Source organism: Anabrus simplex, chromosome 7 (assembly GCF_040414725.1).
Source record: "Anabrus simplex isolate iqAnaSimp1 chromosome 7, ASM4041472v1, whole genome shotgun sequence".
In the NCBI taxonomy this organism is placed as follows: domain Eukaryota; kingdom Metazoa; phylum Arthropoda; class Insecta; order Orthoptera; family Tettigoniidae; genus Anabrus; species Anabrus simplex.
The window spans coordinates 296,699,014-296,713,245 of record NC_090271.1 but is presented as its reverse complement, the minus strand read 5'-3'; the positions used below and the strand labels follow the sequence as shown (position 1 = coordinate 296,713,245).

At 40.2% G+C, this 14,232-nt stretch overlaps 1 protein-coding gene across 1 annotated transcript in view; it reads right to left on the bottom strand.

The window, feature by feature from the left end:
• The window catches only part of LOC136877820 (synaptogenesis protein syg-1), a 493,171-nt gene that overhangs the window by 70,534 nt on the left and 408,405 nt on the right, over positions 1-14,232 (bottom strand). The gene's annotated exons all lie outside the window — the stretch shown is intronic.

Below are 14,232 nucleotides of genomic sequence, written 5' to 3'. Positions count from 1 at the left end.
TTTCAGAAGGTCCAACTCCTTGGCTGAATGGTCAGGTAGTCCCGGGTTCGATTCCCGGGCGGGTCGGATTTTTTAATTACGTATGATTAATTCATCTGGCTCGGGGACTGGGTGTTTGTTCCAACGCTTTACACGCCCTATTTCGACAACACACCACACTACCAACAACCACAGAAACACGCAATAGTGAATAGGCTACATCCCTCCATACAGGGTTGATGTGAGGAAGTGCATCCGGTCGTAAAACAGGGCCGAAGCCACACGTGCGACACAGTTCGCATCTGCGACTCCACAAATATGTGAAAACTAATAATAATGTTATTGGCTTTTCGTCCCACTAACTACTCTTTCGGTTTCGGAGACGCCGGGATGCCGGAATTTAGTCTCTCAAGAGTAAATCTCCCGACACGGGGCTCACGTATTTGAGCACCTTCGAATACCACCAGACTGAGTCAGGTTTGAACCTGCCGAGTGTGAGTCAGAAGGCCACGCCTCAACCACCTGAGCCACTCAGTCAGGCTGTGGGACAAAGTGGTAGAAGCAGAAGAAGAATGGACGATGTGGATTTTCCGAAGGATGTTGCGTATCTCGTGGACTGACCACTTCTCCAATGCTTTTGTACTCAGGTGCATGAGGAAGAAGCGCGTGTACAATTACTACACTGAAAAATGAAATGGCGTATGGCTTTTAGTGTAGGGGAATCCCAGGACGGGTTAGGCTCGCCAGGTGCAGGCCTTTTTAGTTGACCCCGTAGGCGACCTGCGCGTCGTGGTGAGGATGAAATGATGATGAAGACAACACATACATCCAGCCCGCTTGCCAGGGAAATTAATCAATGATGGTTAAATTTCCCGACCCTGCCTGGAATCGAACCCGGTACCCCTGTGACCAAAGGCCAGCACGCTAACCATTTAGCCATGGAGCCGAACATTGCTACACTTATCCACTTCCTTATCTCTTAGATTCTGTTTTAAAGTGACGTGTAGAAGTAATGGTTTTGGACTTATACGTTCACAATAACAATTTGAGGTTCTATTAGAACCAATTTCTCGACAGGCAATACACTTATTTTATATAAAAAATGCCATCATGTTTTGTTACGAATCTTCATTTATGCACAAAACAGTTCGGAACCAAGTTACATCTTTTGTCAACAACTAGAGGAACGAATATATTGTCGATAGTTACAATAGCGTAAAAGTGTTATTTAAGATGATAGGTTAACGTGCAACACTGCAACCATCAAGAAGTACTTTTGCATCCATCTCTTGGCACAGGCCAGAGCAAAGTGTAGCTTCCACTGAAGTCCCAGTCTCATCCATGGCTGTGACAATATGGAAACTGCTGGGGTATGGGTGGTGCTGATTAATGACATTCAGAGCACAACCAGTGTGTCTGAGTGTCATGAAAGGTGTTGCTCATAGGGTTAGTTGTGCTACAATAGCACTGTCTGGCCCAGTGAGGAAAGCAATGGCAAACTACCTCACTCCTCATCTTGCCTAGTACGCCTCATTTTGGTATTGCCATTGGTTTTTGTGTTTCCCTATAACTGCATAGCCTTTGGTGATGCTATTTGAGGATCCAACCAGCCTCTGGGGTGATGACCTAACAGACAGAGATGTTGTACACACTGTTATATGAAAGACCTTGTAACGTGAACATGAGCTTCCAATGTTTCAGAGTTTGCAACGGTATCCCTGTCGTATAATAAACCCGTTACTCAAATATAGGCAATGTAAAATTTCATTGCTACGCCAGCGAAAACCGCTATGTCAAATACTTCAGCTTAGAACTTTGACGGGAAAGGTTTTGTCATCTGAGTTGGGTCACGGGATTCTCGCTCCTGATTATAAAAGTGCTGCAGGTAAGTATTTCTCCACAACATCATCACATAGTGGTTTCTTCCAGGCGCAACGACGACATACTGTATAGTTCAATGGCAGCTTCAACATTCTCTATGGAGCAGGTCAACAAATTAACAATAAACTTCTTAACTGTGATTATTATTGTACTGTGTTAAGAAGATTAACCGCCCTTCGTTTCGTTGACTTTTTCCTTTTTGCATTGTCAGATAACCAATGTAGCGTTTAGTATGAAGGAAGGATCATGAGGGGAATAAGTGAAACACTACTCTTACCTCAAAGAAGTAATTCCGTTGGACGACGTAGAAAGGAAATGTTGACATAGTGAAGTCGTCGAAGAAAAATTAAAGTGTGGAGTCAAAGACAGTCGAAGTTCCGTAATAATCACATGTTTCCCCACAAGCTGCGAGTGTCTTGGATGATAATATAATATAACTCTAGTAGTAATGTTAAAAATTACCAATACTCATAACCATTTACGCGGTAGTTCAGTCCCAATGATTCTAGTATAGCGAAGACAAATTTATATTAGCCACTTCCTGTACATCGCAGATAAAGTAGTATCTTAATTTAATGGATTGATAACTACATTCAACCCTATATTCTGTCTCAGATGTTCAAATCTCCTCCCCCCTTTTCCCCATAAAATATCATACGGAAGAAGTGTTGATTTTAAAATATCTTATTAAGTGCACAGGGAGTAAGAACTATTAAACAGAAAGCCAGGAGAACAGCAAGTTATTTTGTACAGTCAAGTGGCTGGAGAATATTACACATCCCACGAGTCCGCCCTTCTTCCCACGCAACTCCACCAAGTTTCTCGCCCTGCAATGACAGCAAAGACACAATGTACTGCGTGTGAAATTCATTTCCTGTTCGTCCAGAACACTTGCAGCTTAGAGAGCACGGACCACTGGAGGTTAAAGCATTACATACTCGATTAACCCCCAGAACGTCATTTATTTGTTAGTGAAAAAGTTTTGGTAGAGGATTTTCGCAAGGTTCCGTTTATGTCGCTATATGTTAACCCATGTTCTCTATATATTATGTTTCCTTGTCAAAGTCAGAACCTGGAAGGAAGTATATCATGGAGCAGAGGTGAATATTTTTTGCCCTGGAGGTTTCTCCACAAGGAGTGCCAGGGTTCCAATTTGGGACATTATATGTGGGAATTTTTTGAACTGATTTTGTGCTACGCCAATGCAGACTGGTCTTATTGCAGCGGTGGAATAGGATAGGGAAGGAAGTGACCGTTAAGGCGGAGTCCCACTCTTTGCCCAGTGTGGAAAATGGGATTCAATGCGACAGTGGGTTGATGTATGTATCAATGCTACCTGAGGATAATCTGAACCTTTCATGTAAGGAGTTTCGTATGGCGTTCAGGTACGTTCTGTTCCTGTGTGTTTCTCATGATGAATATAACTTATGCAGAGTTGTAGAAAATGAATTCTATCATAAAAAAGCGTTTCCGGATCTGTGTGCATAGATATTTTTAAAAATGTTCTTCTGTTGGTGAGGAATGTGTCCTCAAAGTTGGCCGTGCATTACTGTTACGTCCTGTGGTGTAATTGTGTTCATAATATCGAAAATCACAAAATTAATATAGATACACCATTTGGAATGAATTATTATTATTTTCTTTTACCCGAGCAAGATAATTAACTATTCGCAGTTAAAATCCCCCACCTGCCGGGAATCGAACCACGTGCCCTCTGAATCGAAGGACGCTGACCTTTCAGATAAGGTTTTACCTGGATAAGAATACTTCATAAGAGAACCGGGTATGAATGAATGAATGAATGAATGAATGAATGAACGAATACTCTTCTCTCCCAGTAACGGTTGACCGCAAACTGGGGAGAATGTATTCGTTTATGGTAATCTAAATTATTCAGGTTAGGTTTACGTTGTTATGAATTGAAATATTTGTTCAATGTACGGACATCCTCCGTAAGTACAATTTCTTATGTCTTGAAGTCATTGGATTGGGCAGTCAGAGCTGTGCCATCTGCATATACGAATTTCCTGACAACAGTTTCTTGGAGATCTGCAGTGTAGATGTTGAACAGTAATGGAACAAGAACTGACCCTTGTGGTAAGCCATCAATCAATACTTAAGGCTTGCTCACGATGTCGTTTAAATGTACATCATATACTCTATTGCATGGGATACTGTATATAGCTTATTGTAATATTTAAATTTCCAATGTATCTTTATTTTGCCATACGAAATAAATAAATAAATAAATAAATAAATAAATAAATAAATAAATAAATAAATAAATAAATAAATAAATAAATAAATAAATAAATAAATAAATAAATAAATAAATAAATAAATCTGAATTATTACATGGAGTTGGTTTTCATGGTATTAAAAAATACCATATATATATTCCAATTAGTCAAATGTTACGATAATATTTGAAGTATATATTACATCTCAATCCATATTATAAACCTTATTTGTATTACATATGAATGGACGAAGACAAATAACAGATTTCCCCCACCACCACCCCCACCCCCAGTCACGGAAGACCACCACCAACCGGGAGAAAGAATATCCGTCCGTCGCAACCACTGGACTCACATGTAACCATTATTGTTATTTTTAGAACATACCAAACATATTCCAACCACATATGACTGAAAGGAAACAGCAAGATACCCATTGTTTGCTGATAGTAGAAGTGCAAAATAAGTGATATGAGGAATACCTCGTCATACAATACTTCCCAAAAATTGGAACAGTTACCCAACAGTTACATCTTCTGGAATAAAGAGTTGTATCACAATTACGGCTACTGTTGGTGATTAGTGGAAACACTGGAATGCCACACGAATACATATCAGTTAGCACTATTAACTTTATACCTGGAATGGAAGGTGAGCATTTCGTCGCTTTTCGGGACAAAGGTTATCTCTCACAATGCTTTTCGTTTCCATTATTTTCCTTAAGACAGGTCACGCCTCCGAGCCATATATGGATATTCAGTCCACCAGAACAATTTTCATTGTGTTCATCTCCCTATGCTTACGTTTAAAAGAAGAAGAACCTTACCGTACCGCACTCTAGAAATGTATGTTTGCACGACTCATTTACGCACTCCTACAGTATAATATACTTAAAGGTCATATTCCATGCTCAAATGAATGCTTTTGCCCGAATAGGGACGAAGTTTTTCTTCTAGATGAAAATGATATGTTGCCCATAGTTGGTATATATAGCGCGGATGAATTTAAAAAGTTAAAATGAGTTAATTTCTATGAGTGGAAGTCTAATCACAAAACGTTTTGATTGAAACGGGAGCTGTTCAATAGATTTAATAGGAAAGCTTCAATGTTCTCAAAGCAAAATTAACTAAAATTCAAATTTTCATACCTGGCCAATTACGAATGCTACTTAACCAAATTGGGTTTGCTCAACGTACAGTACATTCATACAATTCATGAATAATGTTCACATTTTTGAAGTGCCGATTAAATACCTGTAAACCATTTGGTCGATTTTTCGAAGGTAAATATCATTATAAATCAATGAATATTTCGGCGTCTCAAAACCAGGTTAGTGAATCTACAAAATAATTGCATTTCAGGAAGTAAGCAAAATTATCAAGTTTGATATTATTTTTACATAACTGGTCATATATTTTCATTAGGAAGTCTCTACATCCTTATGTATCAACAGCGAATTGCTAAAGAACGTTCCATACGTAATTTAATCACAACAACAGAGATATTGTATTTTGACTGAAAAATAAAATTATTTTTCTCTACATAGCTTATGCAACACTGATAGAAAACGTGCGTGAATTGTGAAGCGGAAGTAGTAGTCCATCTAGTAGGCTTTCTGGAAACCTACTCGCTGGAGTCGCCGTGGTGTCATAGGTTAAGTGTGGTGCTGTTAATACACATTCAACATGTATGGTACTGGTCAAATGTGGCACGAATAGCCTCTTATTTGATTCTCAAAGTTTAAAATGTGGGTTCGAATCCCACTTGAGCCTGTAAATTTATTCTCAATTTGTACTTCGAGAATCATCCACAGAGCCGAAGTATCCGAATACCCTCACGTAGTGGATTATTTATTTATTTATTTATTTATTTATTTATTTATTTATTTATTTATTTATTTATTTATTTATTTATTTATTTATTTATTTTCGTACTGTTCTAGGCTATTGGGGCTGCTTATATGGATGCTTTATAAGCAGGGCTGGACGAGGATGGAATATTTGGGAGTTTGAATCCGCTTGACTGAGCAACAGGCTGTTAGCGCAGTAAGTGTTCGAATAGATGGCCTTCCGCAGTAATGCACGTTTCAGCACGCCGTTGAACTGCCATACGATCTCTTTGTAACATTGTAGATGTTACGGATTCACAGGCTTCCGTAATAAGGTTTCGAAGGCTTTCAGGATTTTCCGGCTGCTGAGCGTACAATATATCCTTCAAATAGCCCCATAGGAAGAAGTCCAGTGGCGTCAAATCAGGCGATCCAGCAGGCCAGATGACAGGTCCACTCCTTCCTATCCATCGACCGGAATGTGTAACATTCAGGTAGATGCGAACATCTGCTGACATGTGAGGGGGAGTTCCGTCGTGTTGATACCATATGGTTACACGCTCACCTAGGGGAACATCCTCCAGCAGCAATGGTAGTTGGTCTTGAAGAAACTGTACGTACCAGGCTCCTGTCAAATGATCCTCAAATAAATATGGTCCAATTGGGTAATCACCCAGTATACCACACAATACATTTACTTCCCATCGTGCCTGAAATGCTACCTGCCTTAGCCAGTGGGGATTTTCACATTCCAGTAGTGCATATTATGACGATTCACACAGCCATTATTATGAAATCGTGCCTCGTTCGAAAATAAAATGTGAGATGCAAACGCTGGATCATTTACCACTTGTGTCAGTATCCAAGCACAGAAATCAACGTGAGTTTCAAAATCTCGTACGTGGAGTTCTTGATGTAGTTGCAGGTGATTCGGACGAAAAAAACTGGAATGCAATATCCTTACAACAGACGACTGGCTGATGTTGGCCGGTTGTGCTACTGCTCGGGTACTCGTGTAAGGATTCTCCCGGAAAGTGTCCAAAAACATCTCAGCAGTTTCACCGGTCGAAACTAGTCCCTCCCGAACAGGCCTTGTTCGGGAAGGTGACGAAGTTGTACGCAAACGTCGCTCCACCCTCCTAAATGTATTTGCGTTTGGTTGTTGTCTGTATGGAAATCTTTCCTGGTACAGGCGTTGTGCTTCCTGTGCATTCTGTCTTGCTTCGTCGTAGATGAGGAGCATGTCAACATACTCATCTGTTCAATACATAGCGAAAAAATTACCAGGACTGCTAGGCTACACCAAGTGTCAGGCCACTACACATTCAACATACATGCTATTGGTCAAATGTGGCACGAAAAGCCTCCTCAAAGTTTAAAATGTGATTAAAAATATATATCGGTCGTGTGATTCGAATCCACCTACCAACGCAACATGCGTCAACACGTCTGTGATTAGTCCACTACACCACGACGACTGGTGTCTTCAGTTCATCAGAGCTTACTTAGTGTGAAACTACGCCCCACTTCACAAACTCACACACGTCTTCTATCAGTATGCCATCGCTTTTAGCGACAATTTCATAACTAATCGAAAGATTATAATTTGGCGTACATTTTACATAACCGTATGGCAGTTGATGTATTGTGTAAATATCTGTCGCATACTATACATGTTTTTGCAAACGTCGTGCACTGATGACGCAGTAAATGCTTTAAAGGCGACTGTAGCTTGGTATACGGCATAGGAAAATCGACCATCACCCCACTGACGTCAAGTGCAGCGGACTCACCCGGTATATATATATATATATATATATATATATAAGAGATTTGTCTCTATATTGCTCAAAATTTTAAAAAATGGTATTTCTGTATCGGCCGTGTCCACGGCATCAAGGAAATGAATGTACTTTATATTTTCCGTAATGTCTGTCTGTCTGTCTGTCTGTCTGTCTGTCTGTCTGTCTGTCTGTCTGTCTGTATGTATGTTCGCGCATCACGAGCGAGTGAACGGCTGAAGATAATTTAATGAAAATCGGTGTGTAAATCGGGAATAAGTTGTTGCAATCTAGTATATAAATAATTATATTCACGCTGAGTGAAATTGTAGTGTAGGGGAAGGCCTAAAATTTAATTCTCAAATATTTGAGTTATTAGTGGTCCTATCATAAGATACGCCATAACTAAAGTTATATAGTATTATTACATTTCCGATCATTTATATCTTGTACCGGTTAAACTGGCTATGATAACAGAGATATTCATTAATTTGGACTTTTGTTGTTAAGTCCATATCAGCGCTGAATTACGAGAAAGGGTAAACACAATTTAATGAAACGGTATATGAAGTTGGGACCGCCTCTGTGGTGTAGTGGTTAGTGTGATTAGCTGCCACCCCCGGAGGCCCGGGTTCGATTCCCGGCTCTGCCAAGAAATTTGAAAAGTGGTACGAGGGCTGGAACGGCGTCCACTAAGCCTCGGGAGGTCAACTGAGTAGAGGTGGGTCCGATTCCCACCTCAGCCATTGTGGAAGTGGTTTTCTGTGGTTTCCCACTTCTCTTCCGGGCATCTTCCGGGCAAATGCCGGGATGGTACCAAACTTAAGGCCACGGCCGCTTCCTTCCCTCTTCCTTGTCTATCCCTTCCAGTATTCCCATCCACCCACAAGGGCCCTGTTCAGCATAGCAGGTGAGGCCGCCTGGGCGAGGTACTGGTCATTCTTCCCAGTTGTATCTCCCGACCCAATGTCTCACGCTCCAGGACACTGCCCTTGAGGCGGTAGAGGTGGTATTCCTCGCTGAGTCCGAGGGAAAAACCAACCCTGGAAGGTAAGCAGACTAAGAAAGAAAGAATGTAAAGTCGGGAAATAAAGAGGTACAGTCTACGCTATAAATAATTGCATAAGATGCCGTAATATCACAGAGTCGGAAGAAAACAAAATGTGAAAGTCAACAATATAGAAAACTCATAAAATTGATCAACAATAACATTACATTGGCCATTGATTTTTGTGATGTGCTTTGTGTCTTATCTCCGATAAATGGGGTTACTGCTGCGTACCGGGTATAACAGCCTGCGTGAATATTGGCGGGAAACAGCTGGAGAGTTAGATCTCCCTCTTCTTTAGCATGTCATTCCTCTGGTTCATAAATTTTCTGATACTACTGGTACGTAACACACTGGTTGTCCGGCCCCGCGGTGTAGGGGTCAACGCGTCCGCCAGTCACCCAGCGCTCCTGGGCTCGATTCCCGGCCGGGTCAGGCGTTTTTATTTGTAAATGATTAATATCCCTGACCTGAGGACTGGGTGTTTGTGTCGTCCTTAACGTTCCTTTCCTCACACTTTACACTTCCGCAATAGGTCCTATCCAAATACACGCAGGTTCATAACACATGGTGCAAGTAGGGACAAAAGATCTTTGTAGGTCGACGCCGTGAACAAATAGTATTTTAAAAAGCACTGGTTCATCATAGCATCCCAGCTATTCAATCCATACTCTAAGGCACTGATTGGAATGAACAATGTGCACATTTAATGCAATAATGGCAGAGAAGTGTTCGCGTCTGTCTGCGGCCTGGTCATTCCAGCAGTTGACCTTTGGACTGTTAGATTGGAACCACAGTACTGTTGGTTAAAAGTGAGAAAATGTAGGGTGTTTTATTTGATCAAGTAGGCTATTTTATATCATAACATTGCTTTTAATCGCTACACACCTACTGGCGTCATTGTAATGACATATATTGACTTCACTTGGAAAAACCACAAAGACAGACTACCTGAGAATTCCGTAGTGAAGCAAAGGTACATCGGCTAATTTATTATAGGCCACCCCCGTGTTAGGGATAGCGAGCCCATCTGTTTCCTAGATGCCCAGGTTCGGTTCCCTGCCAGGTCAGGAATCTGAGGGCTACTTCCGAGGTTCACTTAGACTACGTGATTACGATTGAGGAGCTATCTGACGGAGAGATAGCGGCCCCAGTCTAGAAAGCCGTAGTAATTCGTCGTGCCTACCACACGACACCTCGTAATCTGCAGGCCTTCGGGTTGATCGGAGGTCGCTTGGTAGATTATGACTCTGAAAGCTGTTGTGCCACTGTGCCATTGAATCATTATATAATCTGTGATAACAAAGTTCGGTGAATAGTCCTGTGCTATCAATTTAAACGAACACTGCACGACAGTGACCGTACCGTCCTTCGAAATAGTTCCCTCCCATAACTATGCACTGCTGAGATCGGCGGAACATGTCCTGGAAACTTGCAAGAAGGCATCATTTGGGATGGTGCTCAAAAGACTCGTCACGTTTCGTTGGACGCACTAATTCACGGATTCACGGCTAATCTGCAGTTTATCCGCTATCATGCGCACAGTTAATGGCTGATCGTTCGTGATTAACTTAATGTTTTCGTCACTGACGGCGGTCGCCGGTCTTCCGCTACGGGGGTTGTCAGAAACACATTCCTGGCCTCCTCGAAAACGGGCGAACCACTCGTACACATAGTTCAAGCACAGTGCTTGATCTTCATAAACACGTACCAGCATCGCATGCGTTCCTTTCGGTGTCTTTCCAAGCTTAAAACAAAACTGTACATTGATCTTTTGCTCCTTTATGTTCCTGTTAGCAGTTCAGAACCAACGCACTAAACACGCACTGTGTCAAACAGGTGTTACACGGCACACACACGATGCTCAACTGAACAACGTAGGGAGCAGGTGGCCAAAATCTGCTGTTACGCAGGTGCAGCGTTGCGTGTCGCCAGTGTTGCCGGATCGGCCATTCTGACTTCATTCACCGAACTTTATTGTCACAGGTTGTATAACCACAAAGTACAATTTGATATTATCTCATGAAATTTCTAGTGTTAACAATATTACATTAAAAACGAATCAAGAAATTAACTGCAATGCTGAACGTAAAATATTGTTTCAGTCTTATTTTTTTCCGAAGTTAATCATTGAGACGCACACATTATTATGCTGGAGTGGATTTATTTATTCACGGGCTTCACAGGGGTGAGGGGTTCACTCATGACGCCAGGCTATAAATGGAACCCTCACAACATTACATGATTTGAGAGATGGAAAATATCGAAAGGAAAGCAGAACGATTTTGTCAAAGTGATATTGTGAATCGCAAAACGAGTAACTAAGATCCGAGTCAGTGATCACTATTATCTTTAATGTAAATACCAAGTTCCATGTAATTCCATACAACCGTTTTCCCGCGTTTTTGTAACATATAAAATTAAGCCGAGTTTGGTATTGGCTGCTATTGACCTACCCAAAATGAAAACTTATCCTCAGGTAAATATTTGGAAAATGTAGACAGAATTATTATCTTTACTTTGTTTCATGATTAAAAGGAAAAATGATAAAGTGTAGAATATTTATAATTTCGAATAACCGACGTCCTAGTCGGAGATATTGAATGTAGATATGCTATCCGAGCGCTACAGCTTATAGAATATCAATTTAACGTAGCGTATTGCAAGGGAATGGAGAATCCAATTGTACGTCATGCAGACGCTAATATAAATTGGAGCGATCATTTCATATCAAAGAAAACAATACTCTCTGGTACTTTCAATATCTAAAGCTTATCATTACCAAGTATTACGTGTTCATCTTGATGAAGTTGTAATTAGTACAAACAAACATTTTATATTCTTCGTTGAAGCGTTGAACCTTGAGAGTTATATCTCATAATCCATCCGGTGATAATCGGACTGTATGGAAAGGCAATGTAAATTGCTTCTGGAGAGTAGGGGTAGGTTAAGGCTATAATATTTCACGAATAGTATAAATTTATAATCATCGATCGTTTTCTGAGAGAATAATTGGTAGAGTTGAGATTGCCATACATATCACAGGCAAAATCGGGACAACTTATCAGGATTGCTACTGGATATAGTTGTAACGTTCCAGACGTTACAGTGTAATTATGTTAATTTTATTATGTGTAATTAATTTAGAAATTTAACGTCATAATATTTATTTTGGTATGTAATTGTATTATAATTCATGTTTAATCATTTGCTCACTATCATTTCATTACTTTGTAACTACGACTTGTAAACGAGGGCTGAATATTCTAATATTCACTTAGATTCTTGCGACATTTGTTTAAAATTAACTTGCAGTAGATTTCCTCTATATTGCTACATCACCGAGGAGGGAGAAAGGACAATTTTAGACATCAAGTTCTGGGAAAAGCGAGCACGTGTTCACGCGTCCCAACGTAAGCTACCGTATTTCGACCAGAATTATTCAAACGAATCAACGCCTATATTTCAAAGGAGCGTCATGTTGCCATGGATAATGAGAGAATGGACCAATAGAAGAACAGTTAATATCAGAGTTAAGACCCGTCAACTCTAATATCTGGAGTGGGGAGAGACATGTCATCTGATTGGACCACGTGTTGCGACCTGTAATTAGCACCAGTAAAGGTTATAAAAGGGCATGCTGGAGCTCTTGGCCTCATCTTATATCTTGATCTCTACTACTGGACTCGGCTGCATTCTACTTGATCTTCTTCGTTTGATTCTACGTTAGTATTTTACTTCATTACCACGACGTGGTACTTAGAAATTCCGAATGAGGGGTGTATAGCCACTCTTATCAGGAAGTACGTACAGCACGGCTATAAGACCGGTTTGAACCAGTCTAGGTCAATAGATAGTTTTAATCTAGATAGAAATGAAACTTCAGAGAACATTTTCAGTAAAGTTGGAAGGATTCTTAATTGAGTATCCTCTCCATATAACCCAAGGTGGTTCTTCTAACTATGACTTAGGGCTTATCTCCAATATATGGGATAGAGCATAATAGGGAGTGTTAGTTTTGAAGTCATCTTCCAATTAGTGGTGGATGCAATTGGCAAGGCAGGAATGGTACTGAGCTGCAGATGAAGAGATCTCAAAGACGAACGGTGATGTTCCAGCTACAAGGAGGGAAGCTTTCCAAGGACCAGCAGCACAAGACTAAATGGTGAGCAAGCGAGTTAAAGATATTGCAAGTTTTCGCGAAGTAGAGTCATTCAATTTTTTATTAAATTCATTTTCTATTTTAAATTCAGTTCTCGTTAAACCGTCGTCATTTATATGAAATCTAATAAATAGTATTTTTCTAGTTTACCTTAATCAATCTGCCTTAATTAGCCTTTTGATTTTTAATTCTCCTGCTTAATGATTAGTGCACTATCACCCCACCCCTGTGATAAGAGTCCGTCCAAGCTTGATTATAAATTTTATTTTTAAGTCTTCAACTTAAAGATTGGCGCCCTTAGCTTGAATGGTTGCATTTTTCATTTGATGATTATTCTCCGAGTGGGGAAGTCACATAGTTAGGAGGGATAAATAACAGGTTACCTACAAATACAAAAAATGAGGTTTTATACATGATTTAGTATACCATTCATAACTTCCTGACACTATTTTACAACCTAGAAGGTTCTTATTTTGCCAAATACATACATAAAATTCACTGAAACTGAAGTTTTTCATGTTATGCTGTAATAAACAATTGCTTTAATAATATATAATTTTAATTATGAGATAACTGAGTGATCACGACTAGATGTACAGTATTGAAAACTGCTCAGGAGATTAGCATGATATTTGTGTGGTTTTTTTTTTTTTTTTTTGTTAGTTGCTTTACGTCCCACCGACACAGGTAGGTCTTATGGCGACGATGGGACAGGGAAGAGCTAGGAGTGGGAAGGAACCGGCCGTAGCCTTAATTAAGGTACAGCCCCAGCATTTGCCTGGTGTGAAAATGGGAAACCACGGAAAACCATTTTCAGGGCTGCCGACAGTGGTGTTCGAACCTACTATCTCCCGAATACTGGATACTGGCCGCACTTAAGCGACTGCAGCTATCGAGCTCAGTATTTGCATGACAAGAAATGACACGTATTTTGCTTCAGTTACCTTACTTTTGTAACTATCAAAAGCATCGCCATAAAATTCTTTCAGCACATATTGTTTCAAGCATACTGGCTGGCAAATAATGAAGAATAATTACTAATAAGTCCTTCCGTAGGCTATACAGAATATTTGCGGTTAAGTACACAAAATCTTACGGAAGGAAGGGATCTATGTCCACAGTTCGTAAAACGTGTTTTTTTTTTTTTTTTTTTTTAATTAAGAGAATTATTCTTTCGAGGGAGTTCGCTGAAGTAAGTGCGATGTTTGAGAGGTAGGTAGTAGTTTGGTTTGCCCCAACCGCTGTACCAGGCTTCAAGCAGTATACATGCGTAAGGCATTAGAAGCAATTCTTAAGTACATCCATAGCCGACT